This window comes from Silurus aristotelis (genome assembly GCF_946808225.1).
Source record: "Silurus aristotelis genome assembly, chromosome: 13".
NCBI classification, from domain to species: domain Eukaryota; kingdom Metazoa; phylum Chordata; class Actinopteri; order Siluriformes; family Siluridae; genus Silurus; species Silurus aristotelis.
Window position 1 is genome coordinate 24,312,794 of NC_139586.1, and position 9,051 is coordinate 24,321,844.

Sequence of the window (9,051 nt, forward strand, 5' to 3'; positions counted from 1 at the left end):
GCATATGGAAGTGCTGAGAAGAGAAAGTTTTGCAGAAAAGGAACAGCTTATACTCAGAGATTATTTGTGCGCAGGCTTGCTTTCAATCGCTTACAACTGCTGGCATTTCCTGGTTCTCGGTGGCGGTGGAGACACTGTCCCCCCCCACAAAAAAGAAGTCTCAGTCACGAGGTTGGTGGCTCCAAGTGTGGCTGTTAGATTGCTCTCTGAACAATGGCAGAATATTTATGGAGGAGGAGAAGCCTGAGGTTCAGCAGATGGAGTGTGACCCAGGGACACTGAACTCACGCTGAGTGTACTCTGCTCTTGTGCAGCGAATGCTTCAACATGCTATCTGCAATCCTCAGCAGCTTTTTAACAGTCCCCAAACTCTGTTTTTATGGTCATTTTATGGTTATGCAATAGGTATGAACTGTTGTAGAAGATCTTTGAATATCCGGGTAAGAAAACTGAAGGACTCTTAACCGGGATGTTTGTCTTTCCTGCTGTTTATTATCAGATTCCTTGGGGAGCTCAGATGTCAGATGTTTGAGCTTCGCTGGCTTGAGTGCTCTTGTGTGTAATCTTCTTTCATTTTGATTGTGGTCCTAGAATCTCTCATATCCCATGCACTTTCACTTTTCTTACTGTGTATTTTCACTTTTCATTCAATTTATAACAACCCATGTTCCCATGAAACATTGGCCTCTGCCTCATTGTATTGAACTTTAGACATCTAAACAAACACAACACTCGTGTTGGCTAACCGCGTCCTTGTGTTTAAACTTTTCTTTTTAAACTGTTTTTATTTTTTGTCCATGAGGTCTTTCTACTGTGTTTTCAGGGTTTGAACTGTGTTTGCTTTACATATGCCGCTTTGCACTTTGCCCAAAGAACATTCAATCTTGCAATTTGCAACTGAAACACACACACACATTCTTATTGCTTTAGTAAATTGAGTAAAGTTACGCATATTTTGGAAGATTTCAAGAAACATACTAAATGGATCAAATCAGAAAAATCAGAATCAGAATACTTTATTGATCCCACAGGGAAACTGGTGGAATGATACACCTTTCCAGCCATATGTGGCTCTTCCCCAGACTGTTACCACAAAAGCTGAAGAGACAGAAATCTGTAGAAAGTATTTGGATACCAAAGCATGAAATTTTCCTTCACTTGAACTAGGAGACCCAAACCTGTTTCAGTATGATAATGCCTCTATGCACAAATCCAGTTAATAAAGATATGGGTTACATGCATTGGAGTGGAAGATTTTGTTTGGCCTTATATAGAGATCTGAACACAACCCTATTTACACCTTTGGGATGGATTGGAACGCTGACTGGACCCTTAGCTTTTAGTGCAACGATTTACTTGAATTTACTAAGACCTTTGTGGCTGTAAGAGCACAAAACTTTGCAAGCACAATCCAGAATCTTTTGGAACATCTTCCCAATATATGGGGAATAAATGAGAAATAGGATGTTCAAAACGCACATACAAATATTATGGTCAGGTGTCCACAAACTTTTGTCCATACTGTGTAATTATCCAGATGTTCTTCTGAAGAATTTCTGTCAAGGATAGGTGTCTCCTTTACCTTTAGGAACAGGGTTAGGATAGTACTGTTGTGGCATAATTTTTATCTGCGAAGAGGAGCAAGCCAGTTCTTTTCCTCATGTGTGTGTTGTAGATGTGTGTATCCATACATCTCAGGATCACATGCTGTGTTAGCACCGCAGACATTATTGCAGTTTGACCTTTCATATGAATGCTTTGTCCTTTTCGTGCATCTTTAAAAAACATGCAGAGATTAAGAACAAATGTTGCTGACCTCAGCAGAACTCTGTACTGTACAAATAGTTTTATTATTATTCCGGAATCTGGTTTTTGAAGTCATGACCCCCTTGGTGCTGCCTCCCACACGTTCTCTCATATTAATGTGTATTTGTTCAGCAAAATAAGTTGTAGTTTTGGTATTCCTTATGTAGATGTGTGAAATTAAGCAAATTTAAACTGACTTTCAAAAATTTTAATGTATGGGTGAGGATAAGGAGGCCTGGGGTCAGTAAGAGTTACAATTCATCCCGAAGATGCTTAGCAGGATTGAGCTCTATAGCAGGACATCTTCCATTACAACCCATTTAAACCATATCTTCATGGAGCTGGCTTTATGCACAGAGGCATTGTCCTGCTGGAACATGTTCGAGTCTCCTAGTTTAAGTGAAAGGAAAATGTAATGCTGCCGCATCCAAAGACATCGTTGTGTGTCTTCAATTTTGTGATAACAGTTTAGGGAAGAAACGTATATATATATATATATATATATATATATATATATATATATATATATATATATATATATATATATATATATATATATATATATATATATATATATATATATATATATATATATATACACAGCACTAAAGCAACTAAAATAAATAATCTGCCCAAACAAGCAAAGACCTGATAGTGGTGTTGTTCACATCTGGAAAGTACAGAGGCAGCACTTGGTCAGCAGACTCCCTGACTATGCTGCTGTTGTGCCAGGACAAACACAACTGTGGGGTTTGTTATGTAAGCCCACTATAAGGGATCTTTTAGAGATCATATCACATTGAAGGGTTTTTTCATACAGGAAGTACACGCAGTCCAACAAAGTGTGTGTTGATGAGATATTTCAGAAGCTCTTCCCAGGGGCAGTTCCACTAATATTAGCTTTACTATGATAAAAGAAGTTTAACAATGGAACCATGATTAATGATCAATAACAGAAAATAACCATAAATGGTTGGAAAGTTAGAATGTCTACACTAAAAGTACTCCTTTAAAAAATGGTTCATATTCATATGAGAGTTATGAAAGATATAAAATATTATAATGGGTTACTGTGGCAACAGCTCATTCACCTGGACTTATATAGCACACATATAGCACAATGTCTACATAAACACATATAGGACATAGAAGTTAATGCTTTGGGTTCTGTTTGTAACGTGACAAGTGGATTTTATCTTAAAAAAGAAAGAAAGAAAGAAAGAAAGAAAGAAAGAAAGAAAGAAAGAAAGAAAGAAAGAAAGAAAGAAAGAAAGAAAGAAAGAAAGAAAGAAAGAAAGAAAGAAAGAAAGAAAGAAAGAAAGAAAGAAAGAAAGAAAGAAAGAAAAAGTCTGGTGTCTAAAAACAACTACTTTCACCTGAGTAAGAACAATAAACTTGATGTTCGCTATCATTACATATAACTATAAACGGATAAAAAAATACTTCAATCTCCTTCAAACATATTTAAACTTTTTAATAACAGAAGCACAGAACTTCGTGGTGTATATATAGAGTGCGCTCAAAAAGTATTCAGACCCTCTTCAATTCTTTTCAAATTTGCCTGCCTGTTACACTCGTTCAATTTCTTTTTAATCAACACTCAGTACCCCATACTGACAAAGTGAAAACAGAAAAAAACTAGTTATTAAAAAAAAAAAACTAAAATATCACATGTACACAAGTATTCAAAACCTTAAAAATGAGTTCAGGTGCCACCCATTTCTCTTGATTGCTGCTGAGATGTTTCTACACATTGATTTAGAGCCCACCTGTGGAAAAGTGTATTGATTTGTCATGAAAAGACACCTCTCTTTAGAAGGCCTCACAGCTGACATTGCATATCAGAGCAAAAACCAAGCCAAAGGGTCAAAAAACCTGCCTGAGCAATCGGAGGAGAAGGGCCTTAGTAAGAGAGGTGACCAAGAACCCAATAGTCACTCTGACTGAGCTCTGGAGATCCTGTGTGGAGGAAAGTTCCAGAAGGACAACCTTCACTGCTGTCCCTCCACCAATCTGGGTTTTATGGCAGACGGACGGCTAGATGGAAATCTCTCCTCAGTGCAAAATGGAAGTCTGGCTGGAGTTATAGACATATAAAAGATTCTCAGATGGTGTGGAACAAGATTTTCTGATCGGATAAAACCAAGATTGAACTGTTTGACTTCTAAACGTGATGTCTGGAAGAAATCAGTCACCACTCAGCACCTGCCCAAAACCCTCTGGTACACAGTTGGCAACTGGTACAGAGCAGAGAAAGTACAGAGATATTCTGAATAAAAACCTGTTCCACAAAGCTCAGGACCTCAGTCTGACCCGAAGGTTCACCTTCCTACATTACAACAACACAGTATTAGAGAAAATGTGAGGGGGGGGGGGGCTGTATATATAAATACACTCATAAATATGGCTGTGTTGTCCCTAAGGTCATGTGATCAAATCATTCATGCTAAGATGTTTTACATTCAGGAACAAATTCTTTATTATGTCCTATTGTTGGAGGATTGAACGCAGATGCAAGTCGCTGTACTTTCACAGATATAATACCGACCTTAGTACTCTAGTGGGTGAACATATAGCAGCATGCTATCTGGAACGGTGAGAGAAAACGAAGCTCTTATGAGAGGTTATATATAGAGCTGGCCATGTGTTCAGTGATATTTCAAGCCCAGCTAAAAGCCTGATAGTATTATCACATGCATATGATTACTGATTGAGTAGATTCCTATAAGCGTTTCCTTCATTTGAACTTAGCTATTGCTAGCCGAATTTCTTTGGAATATAAATTCAGTTCAATTCCATTTTATCTGTAGAGCGCTTTTAACAATGGATATTGTCCCAAAGCAGATTTACACAGATAAACAGCAGTAATAAAACGTGAATTTACAAGTTTAGTGTTTATAGGTTTAACCCTTTATCTCTAATGAGCGAGCAAATGGCGACTGTGGCGAAAAAAAATCCCTGAGATGGCATGAGGGAGAAACCTTGAGTGGAACCAGACTCAAAAGGGAACCATCATCATCTGGATGGCACCGAATGTCCATTTATTATAATTTGATGATGACAGTGATTAAACCCAAAGCTGTTAATGCGAACTGCAGTTCTGAGCCACTGTAGTGGACTGTTTATATTAGTTACAACACAAATTCATCCTCATCGTTCTTGAGTTGATCAGTAATGCATGTTTATTACGTGATATATAATTTTCCTTATTAGAAAAACTTTTATTCCAGGATCAGTGTGTGTCTCTTTCACACGTTCACACTTTTTGTTCCTTGAGCTGACCCATACTGAGTTGGCGGTTCAAGCTGGTTAACTGGCTCTGTTCATCTTCTGTCCCTAGAACAGTTTCCATGGGAACTCCTTTAGTCCAGACTGTGTGAATTATTTGTTCTTTTTTTACTTTAAAGCGTTTAAAATGCAGCTCATGTACTGTTTGTTCAACTGCTTAAAGCTCTGGTACCTCATTATCCCAGACGGTGTATATTATTTTTCTCTTCTCTCTTCTTTTGCTTCTGTCCTGTTGTCTTTCTTACCATTTTCAGTTTCTTTATTTCTTTAATTTAATTTCTTTTCATTCTTTTTTTCTACTTTCCTTTATGGTGCTGATGGTGAAGAAAAATCAAATTCTAATGGGGAAATGTATTTTTTTCCTTTCACATTTTCGAGTTGCTGAAAAGTTTGAATCCAGCAGCTTTCTAATATGAAACAAAGAGAAATAAATATTTAAAAGCGTTATAAAACATTTGCGGGATGATACAAGACTGACATCTGCTGGATGAAACTTGCCACTGATCATCCATCTGTCATTAATGAAGTCATTTACAGTACTTATTCTGGGTTTTATCTATCTATCTATCTATCTATCTATCTATCTATCTATCTATCTATCTATCTATCTATCTATCTATCTATCTATCTATCTATCTATCTATCTATCTTATTTATAAATAAATTTAATTTATTATGCAAATTTATAATTCCTAGCTAGTAAGATGTGATGATAATGATGATGATGACGTTTATTATTATTATTATTATTATTATTATTATTATTATTATTATTATTATTATTAATTATTATTATTATTATTATTGTTGTTGTTGTTGTTTTGATAATGTATTACAGTAAAATATTCCACATTTGAGCTGATATTGAAGTACATCCAGCATAAAACATGTGCCAAATCAAATATGCCGATCACGAAAGAGAAATTTTTACCAGATCGGTCGAGGCCCTGGTTACCAACGACCGCCACAGGTAACGTTAGCCAACAGGGTAGCGGTGGAAATTGGGCTACTGTTGGCCGAAGGAGGAGAAGGAGAGGAGGAAGACGTCTACAGAGGCAGCAGGGAAAGGAGCAGTGTAGGAGAGTGGAGGTTTGGTTGGTACTTCAAATGTTAAATGGTACTATGACGGGTGAAGGGAGAGAGGTAGCTGATATGATGGAGAGGAGAAAGGTGGATATGTTGTGTGTTCAGGAGACCAAGTGGAGAGGGAGTAAGACCAGGAACATTGGAGGTGGTTTTAAACTGTTCTACCATGGTGTGGATGGAAAGAGAAATGGTGTAGGGGTGAATCTGAAGGAAGAGTTGTGAGATGGAGGAGAAGGAAAAATGGAGTGAGTTACATAAAGTGGTAGAAGGTGTACCTAGAAATGAACGATTGGTGATTGGGGCAGTCTTTAATGGGCATGTAGGTGAAGGGAACAGAGGTGATGAGGAGGTGATGGGTAGGTATGGTCTTAAGGAGAAGAATGTGGAAGGGCAGACTGTGGTAGCTTTTGCTAAAAGGATGGAAATGGCAGTGGTGAACACTTATTTTAAGGAGAAGGAGGATCATAGAGTGACGTATAAGAGTGGAGGAAAGTGCACACAGGTGGACTATGTTCGCAGTAGAAGATGCAACCTGAAGGAGATTGGAGACTGTAAGGTGTTGGCAGGGGACAGTGTAGTTAGACAGTATCGGATGGTGGTGTGTGGGGTGATTTTGGAGGTGGTGAAGAAGAGGAGGAGAGTGAGGACTGAAAGAAGAATAAGATGGTGGAAACTGAAGAAGGAAGACTGTAGTGTGGGGTTCAGGGAAGAGGTCAGACAGGGGCTCGGTGATGGTGAAGAGGTGATGGATGATTGGGCAACTACTGCAGAAGTGATGAGGGAGGCAGCTAAAAAGGTACTTGGAGTGACAACTGGAAATAGAAAGGAAGACAAAGTGGTGGAATGAGGAAGTACATGGTGGTGGAATGAGGAAGTACAGGAGAGCATAAGGAGAAAAAGGTTGGAAAAACAGAATTGGGAGCGACAGAGTGATGAGAAAAGTAGGCAGGAGTACAAGGAGATGCTGCAGCAGGTAAAGAGGGATGTGGTAAAAGCCAAGGAAAAGGCATATGAGGAGCTGTATGAGAGGTTGGACACTAAGGAAGGAGAAAAGCATTTGTACCGATTGGCCAGGCAGAGGGACCGAGCTGAGAAAGATGTGCTGCAAGTTAGAGCAATAAAGGATGGAGAGGGAAATGTGTTGACTAGTGAGGAGAGTGTGTTGAGAAGGTGGAGGAAGTATTTTGAGCAGCTGATGAATGAGGAAAATGAGAAAGCGAGAAGGTGGGATAGTATGGAGATTGTGAAGCAGGAAGTGGATAGGATTAGTAAGGAGGAAGTGAGAGCAGCTATTAAGAGGATGAGGAGTGGAAAGTTGGTTGGACCAGATGACATACCGGTAGAAGCGTGGAGATGTTTAGTGGATGGAGAAGTATAGAGAAGGTCAGAAGGAATTGCATTGTGTGTTTGTGGATTTAGAGAAAGCGTACCACAGGGTGCCAAAAGAGGAGTTGTGGTATTGTATGAGGAAGTCTGGTGAGAAGTATGTGAGGGTGGTGCAGGACATGTATGAGGACAGTGTGACAGCAGTGAAGTGTGCAGTAGCAACGACAGACTGGTTCAAGGTGGAGGTTGGACTGCATCAAGGATCGGCTCTGAGCTTTTTCCTGTTTGCAGTGGTGATGGACAGGTTGACGGACGAGGTCAGATAGGAGTCTCCCTGGACTATGATGTTTTCGGACGATATTGTGATTTGTGGTGAGAGTAGGGAGCAGGTTGAGAAAAGCCTGGAGAGGTGGAGGTACACGCTGGAGAGAAGGGGAAATGAAAGTCAGTAGGAGTGAGACAGAGTACATCTATGTGAATGAGAACGAGGGCAGTGGAGTGGTGCAGTTGTAGGGAGAAGAAGTGGAGAAGGTGGAGGAGTTCAGGTACATGGGGTCAACAGTGCAAAGTAATGGAGAATGTTTTAAAGAAGTGAAGAAAAGAGTGCAGGCAGGGTGGAGTGGGTAGAGAAAGGTGATAGCAGGATTGATTTGTGATAGAAGAGTATCTGCAAGAGTAAAAGGGAAAGTTTATAGGACTGTGGTGAGACCTGCGATTGTTGTATGGTTTAGAGACAGTGGCTCTGATGTAGTAGTGTAGTATACAGTATTGTATGATCTAGTGTAGTATACAGTATTGTATGATATACTGTAGAATACAGCACTGTATGATGTAGTGTAGGATTCAGTACTGTATGATGTAGTAGTGTAGTATACAGTCCTATATAATGTAGTGTAGAATTCAGTACTGTATGATGCAGTAGTGTAGTATACAGTACTGTATGATGTAGTGTAGTATTCAGTACTCTATGATATAGTGTAGTATACAGTACTGTATGATGTAGTAGTGTAGTGTAGTATACAGTACTGTATGATGTAGTAGTGTAGTATACAGAACTGTATGATGTAGTGTAGTATACAGTTCTGTATGATGTAGTAGTGTAGTATTCAGTACTGTATGATGTAGTAGTGTAGTATACAGAACTGTATGATGTAGTGTAGTATACAGTTCTGTATGATGTAGTAGTGTAGTATTCAGTACTGTATGATGTAGTAGTGTAGTATACAGTACTCTATGATATAGTAGTGTAGTATACAGTTCTGTATGATGTAGTAGTGTAGTATTCAGTACTGTATGATGTAGTGTAGTATACAGTTCTGTATGATGTAGTAGTGTAGTATTCAGTACTGTATGATGTAGTAGTGTAGTATACAGTACTTTATGATATAGTAGTGTAGTATACAGTTCTGTATGATGTAGTAGTGTAGTATACAGTACTGTATTATGTAGTAGTGTAGTATTCAGTACTGTATGATGTAGTAGTGTAGTATTCAATACTTTATGATATAGTGTAGTATACAGTACTGTATGATGTAATAGTGTAGT